General features: G+C 42.0%; 1 protein-coding gene and 1 long non-coding RNA gene across 6 annotated transcripts in view; one reads left to right on the top strand and one right to left on the bottom strand.

The window, feature by feature from the left end:
• SPECC1 (sperm antigen with calponin homology and coiled-coil domains 1) overlaps nucleotides 1–10,647 on the bottom strand; it is a 72,601-nt gene extending 61,954 nt beyond the window's left edge. The window contains exons 1-2 of one of the 5 annotated variants that reach the window (XM_059865629.1): nucleotides 10,563–10,578; nucleotides 8,983–9,086 (exon numbers count right to left, since the gene is read on the bottom strand). The gene's annotated coding sequence lies outside the window, so the exon portion shown is untranslated. Of the gene's footprint in view, nucleotides 1–2,274; nucleotides 2,395–3,805; nucleotides 3,824–8,982; nucleotides 9,130–10,562 lie in introns of those variants that run through there. The other 4 variants (XM_059865630.1, XM_059865632.1, XM_059865634.1 and 1 more) reach the window with 4 other exon arrangements.
• Nucleotides 10,648–10,716: 69 nt separating this feature from the next.
• Nucleotides 10,717–15,943, top strand: LOC132337459 (uncharacterized). The gene is made up of 2 exons (XR_009489186.1): nucleotides 10,717–10,952; nucleotides 12,150–15,943. It is a non-coding gene; the product is annotated as an uncharacterized LOC132337459 (long non-coding RNA).
• Nucleotides 15,944–16,616: the final 673 nt, after the last annotated feature.

Below are 16,616 nucleotides of genomic sequence, written 5' to 3'. Positions count from 1 at the left end.
AAACATCAACACTGAGCCTAGAGAAGCATTCAGAGCAGGCTACAGCCACTTTTACTTTTCATACCAACCACAGAAGGAACTTTAACTTTTCTGGGGACTGTTTAAGTTCCAAAACCTCTCTCAGGCACAGCAGGACACCTGTGAATACTGAAGCACAATGAAAGAATAACTGAGAACATTGAAGCCCACAGCAATTTAAAGCCACCTTGGGAAAAAAAGAAAAATACTTATTTTACCATTAGATCCAGCATCTTCAACTGAAATAACACTCACTTTTAGAAAGTCACATGAGAAGCAAGTTTCCTCAGATGGGTGGAAAACATATCTTTAACTTATCAGAGTCTTCTAGAGGAGCAGCAGTTGATGTTGCCACAGTGATAAAAAGATGTTCCACAATATCAAGACTCACAAAACATAGTAAAAAAACCCAACTTCTTTGCAAACAAAGATCCAGATCCACTATTCCTCAGAGATAAGCTTATGCAAGAGAGAAATCCTGCCAGGAACGAGCAAACAGACATGATTTCCTTTTTTTGGATGTAGCTGAAGACATTTCAGCTGCCAGCAGGAACAACTAGCCTGTTTCCCTCAGCAGGCTGACAGCTGCCAGTTAAACAGCTCCCTCCACTCCTGGAGATCTAAACCCATATATTTTCACCAGCCACTGCCCAATCCACACCATGAGCAGAATAAAAGAATTATTTGGATATTTTTTCCAAGTCCCATGAGCCTGCTGGGCTGGGAATGTAAGGGAGGGGAGATGGCCTGATATCTCCTGTCCTCCCCCACTTCATATGAGTAACATTTTTCTTCATTTTCCAAAATAGACACAGGATGTAGCTGTGGCTCAGCCTTGTGTAGGCAGAGGGAAACTTCTCTGTTAAACAGGTAACCAGAATATCCACAGGCACAGGATGGAATGCTGAAAATTCATTCATAAATGTCTTTGAATTAATTTATATGTGTAACTATTAGTTAACTAAGAATTTGCCATTTGCTTTTCTTCATATTCAAAGTTTAGGCAAGCCCCTCACCCACAGAGTGCCCAGTGCCTGGCAATGTGCTCAGAGGGAAAGTGGGCTTGGAGAGCAACACCTTGACAGAGACACTGAAGCAATTTATTCCTGGCTGAGTCAGGAGGGGCTCTGGTCACATTTTACATCTCATAATTTGCTTTGTACCTGATTTCACATTCATAAATGAGAGCATTCACTGAACTCCCAGGGCACAGCTCTGTCTGGGGCCAGGGTGGATTTGACAGTGACAGCACCTTGCAGGTGCCACCTCGGTCTGTTCAGGGAGTGCTTCTGCACGGAGGTGAAGGCAATGTCAAGTGCTCAGCTGCTGTTCACAGAGAACAAAGCCAGCAAGTGACATTCCCTCTATTTGTCCTTGGTGCCTCTTGCAGGGGGAGCTGTCTGCTCTCTCCACAGCAGTTCCCTATCAGCTCCTAAATAAAGGAATTAAAAAGTTGTAGTTGTTGCTAAGTATAGGCATTAACCCATTAAAATTCTTAACACATCCAGTGAGGAGCCATCCACTGATCTCATTAGGAGCCTTTGGTGATGATTATGCTGATCACTGTTTTAAAGCCCTGACAGATATATAAACTATATTACAATAGATGACATTATTTAGCATTCCAACAGCTCATGATCCACCTTAGCAAGCTTTGGTGTTTACAATATTTAAAAACTTATCTTTTTACAGGCTCTTATTCCTTTTAACATTCACTGTATTTATATGGGTGAACAGGCAACTACACATGCAAACTCCTGCTGATTAGATCTCCAAATTATGCAGATTTTGGTTTTTTGCAGATCCAGCGGTTGCACACACACTGCTTTATTATACCCTCTGGTTTTCTTCATAACTGTACCTCATATTTTCCTGCCTTAAGCTGTACAGATGCTTTCTTGATATCCAAAGGAATTTAATTTTGAGTCATCCATGACATTTTCAAATTGCACTGGAGTGATATGCTCATTAGACCATGATCTTAGAGTAAAAGGAAGAGGTACTTAAAGAAAAAAAAACTAAACCACAACTCAAGAAATCCAGCCAGTAGCCTAAGGCAAACTGGCTTCTTATGTAAAGAGAGCTGAATTATTTGCCATGCGGATTCAATAACATTTTACTGCACCAAGCAGATGAAACTAAAATTGAGAAGAAATACCTGGATTTATTAGTGTTTATTATTAGTTTTCCATGTATTTATAGGAGAACTGGAACTTGTAAAAGATAGAGTTCAGACTTCTCAGGTATTTGGCTAACCTGAATTTGCCTTGTAGATAAAGATTTCTATCTCTGAAGTGGGATTCCAGGACTTTCCACAAGCCTTATATGTACTTCAAAGCATCAAGCCAGGTTGCACATCCTAAGCTGCTTTCATTCCTAAGTAGGTGACACATATTTGAGTTATTAGAAGTACTGCTTCAGTAGTGCAAAATAAAAGTACTTAAAAAAAAAAAAGTGGAAAAAAAAAAGTCCTGCTGTTCTTTGATGAGGGCAGAAAATCCAATCTCAGAGTCACCATCAGCTTTCCCCCTCCTCCAAATGCAATTTATTGCATTACAATGAAACAAGCAAAACAAAAAAGCTCCATGGAAGGTGTGAGCAGTGGGGACAATGGAAAACCCTGGAGTTCAGCATCATGAAATTGCTCATGGAAGGAGATCATGGTAGTAGTGAACCCAAATATTAACTCAGCTACCCCAAGTGCCTGCAGCCAGGCAGCAATCAGGACACCTAGCACTGGCAAGGAGGTTTCTCTTATCCTGAAGTAGAAAGAGCACATTTATTAAAAACATCCAATCCAGCTCCTATCTACTTGTGTCTTAGAAGTAACTCTGCTGTATTTTCACTAAATATCAGCCTTCCACAAGGACCCCAGGGAGATTGATTTGATCTCTAGGCTACCCCCAGGGAGACTTGAAAGAGAAACAACTTTCCACGAGAGACACAACCAAGCTGCTCCTGAAAACACAGGGACAGAAATCACTTGTTTTACACCCATTCTGTGTCAATAAATTTCAGATGAGAGCTGATCCTTGTGGGAAAATGACTTGCTTTAAGCAATGCCTGCAGCTCTGTGTTTTTATTTTTCATTTTTGCACATTTCACAGGGAATTTTCCTTAGGAAGCAAACAGAATTACTGCCATCCTGAAATTCAAAGTCCTTCTTTGGCATCAGCCAGAGCAGGGCACTCAGCTGGCCAGACTAAATCCCTGCAGCATGCCCTGCTTGGAGCTGGACTCTGAAAATGAGGAAGCAACCCCATGCTGAAATAAATGAGGACCCAGCAAGATGTAACTTCAGCAAAACTGATTCTATTGCCAGGCACTTCCAGACTGCAGGGGTTTGGGGTTGGGCTTTTTAAAAATCTTTTACACCTAAAAGTGGTGTCTGAATACACCCCTCCTCTGAAACAGGTACTGCAGAGGATAATCAGGTTTACCAAAAATGTAAAGCTGGTCCTGACAGAGCTTCTTCTCTCAGTAATCCTCAGAATTCCCTGCAGGCATCAGCCTTTAAAAATTCAGGCCATGCTATACAGTTCATCCTTTCTTACAGGTATTTTTAAAGGATGTTTGGAATATGTTGATGAGGACTATTTTGGCAGTTGGCAGAGGTTCTGCAGTCCATTTCACTTGAAATTTTACTGTTTTATTAAAGGCTGAGGACCCAGACATTTCTTTATTAGTCAGTCCACATGCATTTATTAATAAAAGTCTTTAGAACCAGCCTAGAATGGTTCCCATTTTATGGCTAGAAAAACTGGATTAAGAATTTATCCTAACTTACAGGCACTCAGCATCAGCAGAAACAACACCAGGGCTCCAGGGTCTTTAGACTTGGCTGTGGATCAAAAGAGGAATTCACCAGTTCTGGGGAATAAACTTCTAGGACACACATTCTGCTGACTATTAAAGGCTTTTTTTATTCTGAAGAACTACAGAGAATAGATAGGTTGATTTGAGTGATGATGAGCAATATTATTTCACAGTCAAGAAACCTAGGAACTGCACTATTAAATAAATAAAAAATTATTAGCATATCTGCAGAAATGAAATTACCCAGGAAAATCCCTGCTGGGGGATGGAAAGCAGCTGTACCCCACCTATAACTGTTATACAATTTAGGTTTTGGGGCACATGTCTGTGTGTCAGGACTCAGCAGGACACTCAAATGAAAGCAGAGTCATGCACAAGATGCTTTGGGAAAAGGAATGAAATAAAGAATTATGAAAGCTCATTACTAATCTGGAGAGGAATGTGCCAGATGGCACATTCAGCTTCACCAGGACCTGGGAATGCCCAGCAGTCCTGAAGGATGAGGCCAAAGTCCCAACTCTACAGCTAAGGCCCTCAAAGGACACAGGTGTGACTTTGGTGGGTCAAACTCCACAGTCCCCAGTGCCATTTTCCTGTAATTCAGTTACTTTTCATTACATCCAAAGGTCAGACTATTCCAGAAGCTTTATTACACACACTCATGAATTCAAAGCACGATTTTCTTTTTCTTTTTTTTTTCTGCAAAATCTGCATCATGCTTCTACTATTTTCCCTCTAATCAACTTCTGCTATTTTCAGAGAAACTATCAACTGGAACATAGAAATATCTAACAAGTTCAGTAAACTGTAAAGCATTTTCTAGTGGCACGTAGGAAGCTGTATGGCAGGATAGACAGCTGGGCTAAAATAGAATTCTTTTCTGCCTTTCACATCAATTAACTTTAAACAACAATTTTTAGGCTTGACAGATGCTTCCATATGACTCATCTTGATTTCTTAACTGATATTAGGAATCAAACCAGGGAAGCTGATAGTCCAAATACAGTAATTGGAAATGTGGAGATAGATGGCATAGAGAAAAATCCATTTGGAAATAAGATCAGGCTAAAAAATAAAAACAAAGTAGTATTAGTCCTTTGGTCATCTTTAACAGCTTTCCTCAGGCCTATGTTCCTTTTATCTCAGTACAATTTCTGTATCTATCCATTCTCTCTTTGTTTTAATTCCAATTACCTTGGTTTTGGTGTATTTGAGGCTCTCAGTGCAACCTTCCTCCATCACTCCTCCAAGCAGTCACTTGCTGGATTCTTGCTGGTACAAAGCTTACCTTTAGTTAGATTTGGATGAAAAAGCCCACCAAAAAAAAAAAAAACCAAGCCAGACCACTTGCTTCCACCCAAACACAACCCAGACAAAAAAAATGCCCATTTCCCAAAACCTCATCTCTAAGGCTCCTCTTGCTTTTGCTGTCCAAAAAGAATCAATTATAAACCTGACCCCAGACACTTCCCAGTTTCCTCTGGTCTACCTCAGCAGACTCTCTTTCCAATCTCATTTGCAGCTGAATTTTCGTGGTTTGCTGGTAGAGGACCAGGAGACAAGACATCACTTGGAAATTTTCGTGTCCAGACAGCAGGGCAGATTCTGCTGGTTTTATTCATGCCTCAAGAAAGATGGATTTAGTGCTATTATTATTATTATTTTTCAACTTGTAATAGTGAAGAAAATAGTGCTATAATAAAACAGCTAGGCAGCTGTAGAATTGAAGTGATCTTGCAAGGAGTTAAAAATGCTGTTAAATTTTAGACACAGAACTACACAGAAATGAGGATACAGACATTCCCAAGGTCACCCATTTAGTCACTCTGTTGGGTTGAAGCTTGCTTTGCGTTTTTGTTTTAATGATTCTTCTGTAGAACTCTTCAACATCAAAAGAGCACTTTCAATGTGGCATCAGCTGAGAATTTTCTTTCCAGGGGATACAGCTCTACCTCTCCTCTATAAGCAACTACTGCAGAGCCAGTTCCTTTCCTTCCCTCCCATGGTGTCAGATGCAAACAGATAATGGAAACTCCCTTGAACTTCCCAAAGACAAAGATTATCTGTGGTTACAGTGGTAAGTGAGCAGCTCACATTTTTGGGTTAAGGCTTTTCTTGCTTATTTCCTTTGTGTGTTTTCAAGAATTCCCTACAATTGGTATTTATTAAGCAGCACACAAATGTACTGAAGGGTTCCAAGGATGTCCAAAGATCAGAGATGGCCCAGGCAAGGACAGGTCCAGGCAGCCACATGTGACAGATTTCCAGCCATCAACTCAGCCTCCAAAACCATCCCCAAAAGGCTGCCAGAGGCCAGGCCAGCAACTGCAAAACTCCATGTCTCAGCATCATTCAAAATAAAATCCTCTTCCCACAGCAACCATCAGAGTCATTGATGACTTTTTCAGGCATGGAGAGCACTGCAAAACCTTCTGCCCACCCTCCTCCACAGAAGCTCTCCCTGGAGTTTTGGATTTGTCAGCCTTTCACTCATCGTTAGATCACATGAGAAAAATGCAGAAATCACAATAAAATCCTCATGTGTGCACATGGATAAGGAATTGGTTCAGCTGCATTTCCCTTGTCCTTGTTCCATGCTGCTGGCCATTTAAGAGACAGTAAAATACAGATATCTTTGCTGTCATCCAGCACAGTGACTGATGCTGGCAAACTGAGCCAAAGCTGTACTGGGAGATGTCTGGGAACATGCTTGTCCTTGTCCTGTATTGAATCACACAGTTTGTACATGGATTCTCCATCTCCTCCTCCTTCCTCACACTGATTATCTAACCAGTCACCATTACACAGCTCAGAAGAGAAATGCTGCTACCTCCTTATGACCCCTGACCTTATAAATGAGAGGATAAAAGCAAAACTCCCAACCCAGCTCTAATTTTCTACATGATGTGGCAATTCTGAATCACAAACATCAAGTTACTGAAGGATGCACAGGAAGATTCAGGAAGGCTAAAAATGATGCATTGACTCCAAACTCCCTTTTTGAAGTTACAACCATGTTATAATCGTGAGGAATTAGGTCACTCTGGGCTTTCCCCAATATGACTCTGTCCTCAATAGATGGGTTTAATTCATGTTCAGTACATTCAGGTTGAGAACAAAAATGTTTTAGAGCCATTTCAAGGCAGCTATTGCTCATTAATCCATGTTCTTTGAACTACTGTCCCAGTGAATACAGCACAAAGCAAGTGACACATTCGGCCACTTCATGTTTTGCCAACCCACAAGAAGGAAGAGAAGAAGGTTTCATTTCAGATAGAGCAAGAGCTATATAATTGCTGAAGAAATTAAGAATAATTACAAGTGGTTTGCCTGATAATTACCTGTCATTACGTTTTTCTGTAGCATAGAGGGTAGGCACAACTACAAGAAAGAAAAGGAATGATGATGTTTTTTTGGAACAGCAGAGACGCACAGCATGTGGCTACATGGTCATCCTGACTGGTGCATACTGGTACAGAGAGTGGCAGCTTCCCTGTCCCCTCAGAGCATGGAAGGATGATACCAGAGGCAATGCATTCCATGGAATTCCACCTGATTCCATCCTCAGCTTCAGCACAGAAACATCATACCCCCTCAGCCATGCAATCTTCCCATGCCTTAGTTTTTCCACTCGTAAAAACGGGATAATAATTGCTCATTAAATAGGATATTTACGAAGATGGACTCATTCGTTTGCCTTGGAAAGGAACCCCACAGGAAAAAAAGAAAGACAAAAATTAGTTAAATCAACATCTGTCACACAGCACGCAAGCGAGCAGCCTCACAGATTGCCACATGCTGGGATGTTTCCCTGACTCCCGTTTTCCATCCATCACAGTGCAGAGAAATAATTGAGATCTGGGAGCTATCCCTTAAGGAGATATTTATCTCCCATTAAAGAGCAAAATAGCTCACTTGAAGTCCATAAACTGGGAACTTCTGAGCATTTATGAGAGACAGTGTGAACTTCTGACAAAAAGGGCTCCTTGCAAAGATGAGGACATAACTCCAAAGCTGCAGGAGAAACCAGAGGACTTCTGCATTTTAAAAATATTCATAATGAACAGGAACAGAACAAACCTAAGCAACAGTTTGCAGCTGTGACTGGGAGCCACTGATGGACTGATTGACCCACCTTGGTGGGCTACACAATGAAATGAAATTGGTTTAGAGCTGCACAAAAAAGGGAAGGGGTAGCACAGAGCCAAGTGCATGTTAGGATGAGGAATTTCTGTGGTAGTTACAGAAATTGTGCAGAAAAAACACTGTTTGAGCAAACCAGGTATCCTCCCTCCTACCGAGGTTACAGAGGCAAAGAACACTTGCATTTAGAGAGAAACATGCAAACCAGAAAGGATCAGTAGGGGATTTCTAGAACTGTACAGAAGAGAAAAAGGTAGAGAATCCCTGTTTTCAAACCAGTTCTACCACTAATCCTTTACTGCTACACACACAGAGCTTAATTAACATCTCTACAACTTTGCCATATTACCTGCTCTATAAATGCTGTTATTATTACAATTGTTTCCATGGCCAATCTTCATCCCCAGCACAATTTTAAAGACAACAGTTGAGGTGCTGTAATGAAAGGGTCCTGCTGAGAAGCTGACCAGCCCTGGCTGTAAGAGGTTCCTGCTGGAGTGCCCCCAGTGCTCTCCCTGCTCCCACAGACAGGAGCTGCCAAAGCTCCTGGCTCAGCAGCCCGTTCCCTTCTGCCCTTCCTTCACTGGACTGTGTGCACATGCAGCAGCAGAGGAAACTCTGCTTGTGCTCCTGCTTCAATTCACTGTCAGGGAACAACTGTAAATTGCCAGAGGGAAAAGCAGGAACAGAAACAGCTTCACCCCTTCTGTCACTAAATCAATGTAGCTGAGCAGGAGGAGAATACAGTAGCCAGCACTCATGAGGGGATTTCTTTCTGTGGTTGTAATGGCTTTTACACCACCCCCAGCCCATTTTCAGCTAACACAGCCGTGTTTACTCTATTTTTGATTAATTCAATTTAGTTTAACATTGAGATACTATGAAAAAAGTGTTGTTGAGCAAAGCAGGTTTATTCACTCCACAAATACATTACTGGCCCAAGAATCCTTCTAGAGATAATACAGTTCCCATCATAAAAGAAATAAAAGACAATAAAATACTTACAGTAAAAGCTTGTCCTCTTTTCTGCGTTAAAAAGAAAAGTGGCTCCCACTGGCTTCTGACAGCATGTGCAAACCAGACTGAAAATTCAGGGCTTGAGTGCTTCCCTGAGAGGAAAACCACATTGCAGAGAGACACAGAGAGCTGCTTGAGAAATGATTCACACACGGAAGCGAGCTGGCTCCACCGGCGCCTCGGCACTCAGCACACACACACAGGCACTCGCTTACTCAGGGGAATGACAAATATTATATTTTCATCAAAGCAAGGAGGATTTATGCAAGAAAGCAATTTGTAGCCTAGCTCCAGAACAGTGAGATGCTTCAATCCTTAAAGCAGACAAAGAGTTTCTTTCAGGGTCCCATCATCCCCAACTGCAGGACTGGACATTGGGCAGAGCATAAACCACAAACTGGTCTGGATGATCCAATTAAGCAAAAACATGCAGCACATACCACAGAGAAAGGGCAAGGAGGTGGCATAGAAAAAGGCATTTTCAGAGGAAAACACAGAAGCAGCTTTCAAAAGCTTTTCTATTCTGCAATAATACATCCCCCAGAGTGCCAGCAATCTCAGCCAGGACACCTTATGACGTTTCCCTTGCCTCCATTATTGCTTCAACAAAGTGGAAAAGTGGGTGTAGGGAAGGAAGGTGCACTAAGACAGAAGCTTTTACAAAACTAACCAGAATCAGTCCTGAGTGACTCGAGCTGCCCAAGAAGGGTCAATCCCTTCTTTATTTAGAAAAGAGCAAACAAAGGACAAGAGCGAACAAATGCTTGAGAACGTTAACCTCTTCCTTAAGATTTTTGAAAGAATTTCATGATTGAAAACAGGAAGAAAAAAGCCAGAGGTCTTAACAGAGTTAAAGCAAGCAGAGATAGTATCAATTTGAAAGAGACAGAGAGGATGAAAAGACATAAAATCCAAATTTCAAACAGAAAACGAACATGTTTTAAAGAGGACTTTTTGTCCAATTCTAGAGAGGGTCTGATCACCCTCTGGTCTCCCTGACCAAAGAATTCCTACAGATCAGGAATTCTCCCTCTCAGCAGTGTGAAGCTGGTATTTAAGTAATGTTGCTACTACAGTAGATGTTTCTAGTAGATGTTGATGAATCTGAACAGTCCAACCTTATTGCACCCTCCTTACTGGAGGTGCCAAAGGGGCCTGAAGGAAGCTGATGTTATGCCAAGAGTAAATTTATGTTTTAGCTCAGTCTTGGCACCACTACTGTTATCACAGAGTAACCAAACCTTAAAAATAGATGGAGTCCAAGCCAAATCTCCTCTGAAGATTTTGGATTTGGGATCCAACTTTCTGATATTCTTAAGAGTAACAAGCTCTCGCCTTATCTTAAAATGCCAGAACAAGACAAAAGAGCACACCATGACTTATTTGGCACAGGATAAAGCTCTGTGCTTGGCAGGTCTCAAGCAGACATTAGTTCTAAGCCCCTAAATTCAGTCAGGTGCTATTCCAGCTTTGCCAACATCCACAATGTACCAATCCTTCTACCCAGCCCACTTTGACAGTTTCTTCAATAGCCAAGGTCAGGCTGTGTGACCACAGGTAGAACTTACCCGTTCTGTATTTTTACACAACATTCAGAGTTCTTGAGATGATTCACAGCTCAGATAAGGAGGAAGTTGCTGTAGATACTTGATCTGAATGCAGAGATCCTCCTCCCTGAGGAAGTGACCCCACACGTGATGCAGGCATAGGCAATGAGGTCACTTGGGTACCCAGGGGAGGGACTGCAGCTCACCCCTCTGCCTTGTTCATGTACCACCTTTACAATTGAACAGATGCAGCACAAAAATACCAGCTCAGGGCAAACAGCTGCAGGTACTTGGACCCTGAGCTCACCAGTGAGAGGCACATCGGGTGCAGACACCTTGCTGAGAAGAGTCTTTGGCTGAAGAAACAAAATCCTTTTTGGACAGCAGCATTCTGCCCCTCTGCCACTGCTGGTGAGTTTGTTTGGGCTCAGAGGGAGAGCAGTGTTGGCAGCTTGATAGGTTTTCCTATCCTCCAGCCAAGAGAAATACAGAACTGAGATGAGGGAGTGGGGAGGCAAGATGAGCTCCTGTATTGCACTCTCAAATATCTTTGGGATACATTTGATAAATATAACTTGACCAAAACCTAAAAATGAAATGCTTGGCTGTAAGGAGACAGTCACATCATTTAAATACTTCAGCTTGGGGAGACAGCTTGGAATAGTGGTGGAGAATTTCCCCAAACCCAAGGAGACCAGACAGTATATTTGTTTATTTTGAGGTTTTCTGGTAGCCCTTATGACTATAATTACCTGATCTCTTCACTTAGACCAAAGAGTTATTCAGCATAAAGCTTTCTGAATTGATAAATTGCCTTTCTGCTAAATGAAAAAACAGTCCAGAAACAAACAGCTAAAATGAGTTGGCCAGGCTGAAAGAAAGCCAGGGCCTTAACCATAATTACTTTCACACAGCCAGGGTGAGAAAACAATTTCAAGTAGCAATATAAACTTTTTTCAAGTATCTGCCAGGTTCTCACCCAGCTGGTAAAATTGGTTGACAGACAAAATAACACTGAACATATTGCCTGCATTCTGCTCAATGCACTTGCTCCCACAACTTCCCTACAAGGTATGAGAGAATAAGATCAAACCTTACCATTAATACACCTTAAAAATACTGCATTTGAGGAATTTATAGGCTTTATGCTGCATTAATGGTACAATTCCACAAGAACAAGTATGGATGAGAACGTAACGAAATGGGCAAAGGGCAGAATTTTGGGTGGCACAGCTCATTTGAGAAGCAAATGCATAGTGTGGAAAAAAGGCTCACACAAGGAACAAGGTTTAAAATATCTTTGCATTTACAGATATTTATGCCACATTTAACTGCTTTTGTGCATGAAACAATCTTAATTACAAAGGAGAGAAATTCCATAAACAAGGCTATTATGTCAATAACAATGTCTTTTTAAAGCAAGTCTCTAATTCAGCTGTAAGGCTGGGGACATTGCTGTCTGGAGATGGAAAACCAAAAGCAATTACAAAGGCAAGCCTGCATCAGACAGTGGATATTAGTGGAGTCAGGCCACGGCTTTGGGACAGCATTTACTCTGTGCTTTTTCCCTTTTGGACATAACTGATCCAAACTTCTTTATTTTCTCAGTTGCAGTGCAGATGTCAGGAAGTTCACGCTGCTGGTGGACGTTTGCAGAGTGAATCATGGGGCACCACTTTCCATTTTGACAAAAACAACTGCTGCTCAGTCAACAAGATGCTGCTGATCAAATGGGTGGATGGAACTCCTGCAACTGCTGCCAAAAAGGCTCCACCAGCACAAGCAAGCTGTGTGAGCTGGCTTGGAGAACTGGGATTTATTTTCCCTTCCATGTTCTTAAGAGACTACTCACAGTTTTATGTTCCTACCCAACACCTGAGGGGCTCAGCCTGTGGCTACCAGCTTTGACCTGCAAGTGGAGAAAATGCTTGTTGCTGGAAGAGACTAGAATAGTTAAATTGGGGTGAAAAAAGGCAGATAATGTTTTATGGAACATGGAGTGCTACAGGAGACAAGAAAAACAGCTTCCTCTGGTGCCTATTGCCAAAATTTCAGAAGACCAGACAACAACTTGAGAATTTCCAAGGGAACAGCCACTGAGTCAGTCAAAAATAGAATTAGGAAACTGCCTGTTTCAAAAGTAAGTCTGTAAGATATGCCAGCATTTTTCAGTATCTCTGTAATTTCTGACTAGAACACTCAAGAGTTAACAAACATTTATCTACCCAAAAAAAAAAAAAAGTCAACCCACAGAAAAAGGCAAAATGAGAAAGGAAATCTATGTAGCAAAGAAACACTCATCATATTTCATATACTTAAAATAAAAATCATTGATAGCTTTTCCATGCATTTATGCAAAGTTTATTATTTGCAATTTTCAAACATCTCTACTTTCTTAGGCATCATCAACAAGCAAGGACAGCTTTCCTGCAGTCAGCCTGTTATTCAAAATGTGGATAAATCAGGACATGCAAAGAAGGCAATACTGAGTGCTCTTCCCTGAAAGAGGACAATAAGACTTATACTGTTCCTTTTTACTAACTGATTTTTTTTTTTTTTATTTCAGTGATTAAAATCAAGAAAGGCTTAAGGGAAAGGGAGTAACTTTCTATTTTATTATTCCTCACTGTTAGTTTTCTGCTATATCGGTTATAATGTGGCACTCATTAACAATGCATAGAGAATTACCATATTCAAGTAGCACAGCAAGTTTTTACTACCTACCCAGGCAAAATCCTGCACAACCCTACTTGCTCCCTTTACTTATTGTCCCAGAGGGATCTCATGCTGGAAGAGCTGGCATTCTATCACCTAACGGGAGAGGAATTCCAACAGGTTAGAAACTCCAAGGAGCCCGGAACAGGAAAACATTCCATTAAATCGCTGCCAATGCAGAGCTGCACGGCAAAAAGAAGCTCTGGAGATGTGTGCTGGAGGCTGCCTTGGAATTAAAAACCCCGGCGGGATTCCGGAGCGATGTCCCACTGCTTTGAACTTCTCGGTGCGTTTCAGGGGGATGCAAATGAGAGACCGGAGGTGTGGGCTTTGTCTCCGAGGGATTCCCGCTGGAAATGCCGACAGACAGAACGGGAGCGGAGCTGTGGGATCCCCTCGACCCACGGGGAGCATCCCGGGGAGCCCAGCGGGAACCCAACCAGGACAAACCCACAGACGGAACTCAGAAGCACGAGGAGAGGAACGAGCCCTCTCATGCAGATCAGGAGGGCAGAAAAACGGCTCTTGGCAAGATTTGATTCCCCACACAGCAATGCCTTGGAGTGCCCACCTCGTGTTTCCTCTCTGCATCTTTTACAGACACTCGATCAGTATCGGTTGATCACTGCAGTAGCTTAATAACTCATCTATTTTACAGGTCAGGAAATGAAAGCACCTAAATTACTGAATAAATATTACAAATTAGCAAGGGTCTACAGTGCTCATCGATTTTAACTCCCATCTAAATCAGCAGTTTTGACAGACATGCACACTGTTATGCAGAGGCACCCAGAAATTCAGCATAGAAATTTGGCTTTGATGATGTAATCAAACTTAGAAAAAAGAGAGAATCTAAATTAAAGTTCAACAATTCCTTTCTTCTAGACAGCTTGTAGGAACAAACATGTTTGCTACTGCTTAAACTTTTAAATCAGCTTAGCAGGCTTGAGAAATGGAACCATGCAGCTGAAATTTGAAGTGCCCAAACACTGAGACCCTCCCAGCATTAACCACAATGCTACAGAGGAACCATTAAGAAACAAGTAGTGGTATAATGCAGGTAAATTCCATTCTGAGAGCCAGGTTCTGCTTTCAAGACTTCTTACAAAAGTATTTCCTTGGATCTCTTGGTTGGCAATCATAATCCCTTCAGATTTTAAACCCTCAGTGCAAATCTGGCACTCAATATACCTTATAACTAAAATGAATTAGAAGCATCCTTAAACTCAGCAAAAAAAGGTCTTGGCATGTGGCTCACGTTGCCTACGGGGCAGGTAAGGACAAATATGAACACTTCACCAGCATGAGCTCATCCTGCAGGCACAATCTTCCCATCAAACGTGCTCAGTGCCACTCGTGCTGGCTCTGCTGTGCCAGTTGTCCCCCCACACAAAGAGGATGCAAAGTGCTCCTCTCCTCAAGGTCTCCTTTTCTCGTGCAGCACAGCCACACCAAACAGCTCACACCAGAGCAAAAGCCCCCCTTACCAAAAGCCCTAAATGCCCAGAAGCAGGAGGCACGGGCAATGAAGTGGGGAAACAGCAGGAATAGGTGCTCAGTTTTCCATGTTTCTATAAAAGCAAGTGATAATTTAAAATCTCCAGCAGATACTATAGCAGGAGGGCAATGAAGCAAGAGAACAGATTGCATGAAAGGAAGAAGTGCCCTATGGAGTTTGTGACCTGTTTACCATAAGTAAATAAATAAATGAAAGCAAAACAACCCCCTGAGGTGACAGTTTGCATGAGGGACATTAGTGACTCTGTCATGTGGAAGCCTATAGAAACAACTGTCATTACAGAGCAAGGGATTGATTTGCCACACAACAGGAACTCAGGAGAGAAAGCAGATGTGAAAGAAGGGAAGAGGAAGATTTGGAAATGAGGACAGCAGGGAAGTCACTCTGAATATTGCCCAGCTAACACCACTGCCCTGGTACAGAGCAGCTGAAGGCCAAGAGGAAAACCGAGCAGTTTGAGAACACCATGAAATGAAGAGAGAGCACACAACCCAGGTCAATTCTTTCTACTCCCCACTGAATCACTCAGCAACTCCTCCTGCTCCTGTGGCAGGTGGAATATCACAATTTTGCATCCTTCATTAGGGTTAATTAGTTCACTTGCTGACAGTGTTGAAAGAAAGGCCAAGTGTTGGCTCAGCCAGAGGGAGTGACATCTTCAGTTCCTGCAGGAGCCTGCTGTCCAAGGAAAGCCTGTGGAACTGTCCTCTATTCCCTGATCTGAGGACTGGCTCCAGAATAAATCTTATTCCTTTCAGTTCCACTACCATCCACTGCTATCAAAAATCAGGAATATGTTATTTTGTCCTCTTTGATCTCATTCAAACCGTGAAAACAACAGTCTAAGCATTTTGCCCTGCCGTATCTCGGGGAGATGGAAACCTTTTACCAGCAAGAAATTCTTACAGCAGTTACCATGGTGACTCTGGTAATAGATATTTAAAGGCAGCTCACTCAATCACATTCATTAGATATCAGGAGGCTTTAGTAAGAGAGGCACAAAAAGCTTGAAACCAGGGAGCCAACCAGGCTTGGTGATGGTATAAGAAATTTCTGGGGAGGGATCTGCTTATTCCATCATTTAGCTGGACACAAAGGGCTCCTGTTCAAATCTGGAATGGCACTGAAGCTTGCAGAATAAACTATTTTTAGTTTGTCAATTTAAAAATTGGTTCTGAAAGCCTTATTTCAATCGTGGTACTTCAATAAATCCTTTCAGAGTGGGCATTACCAGAAATATAAGAAATAGCTGTGCCCCAGCTCCATCCCCCAGTAGGGCCAGGCTGCTGGCAATCTCCTGCTCTGCCATCACCTGGAAACTCAAATCTGGATAAAGCTCTCTGAGTTGAAGAGGTATGTTTGGTTATATAAATGTTAAATCATTTATTTCTTTAGGTTTGTGTCCACAGCTTTCCAATCCACTGAAACACAACCCAGAGAATCTGCAGAAGCAGATCTGCAGATAGGGAGCCACTTCACCAGGCTGGCTGAGCCTGTGTAACAGTCATCAAACTGAGATTTCCTTTCTCTTTTTGCTGCATATTTCCATGACAACTTTCCTGAGGTATCAACTTCTTTCTACTGGAAAGGTCTCTCAAAGAGAATTTAGGCTTCTATAGCAACAGCTGAAAGCCCTGGGAGATGATGATGCCTGAAACTTTTTTTAGACCACCCAAGTGTGTTTTAAATTGTATAGGTGAAAACAAAAAATATGTGTAATATTGGGCAAACTGTGAAGAGGAGAAGGAGTACCTTGCTGAAGTGGAACAAACACAAAGAAACCACCTTACTTTCAAAAGGAGTACAGACTTTGAGATCTAAAACGTTAGGGAGAGCAGACA

This window comes from Haemorhous mexicanus, chromosome 22, assembly GCF_027477595.1.
Source record: "Haemorhous mexicanus isolate bHaeMex1 chromosome 22, bHaeMex1.pri, whole genome shotgun sequence".
Lineage (NCBI taxonomy): Eukaryota > Metazoa > Chordata > Aves > Passeriformes > Fringillidae > Haemorhous > Haemorhous mexicanus.
This window is presented reverse-complemented; position numbering and strand designations above follow the sequence as displayed.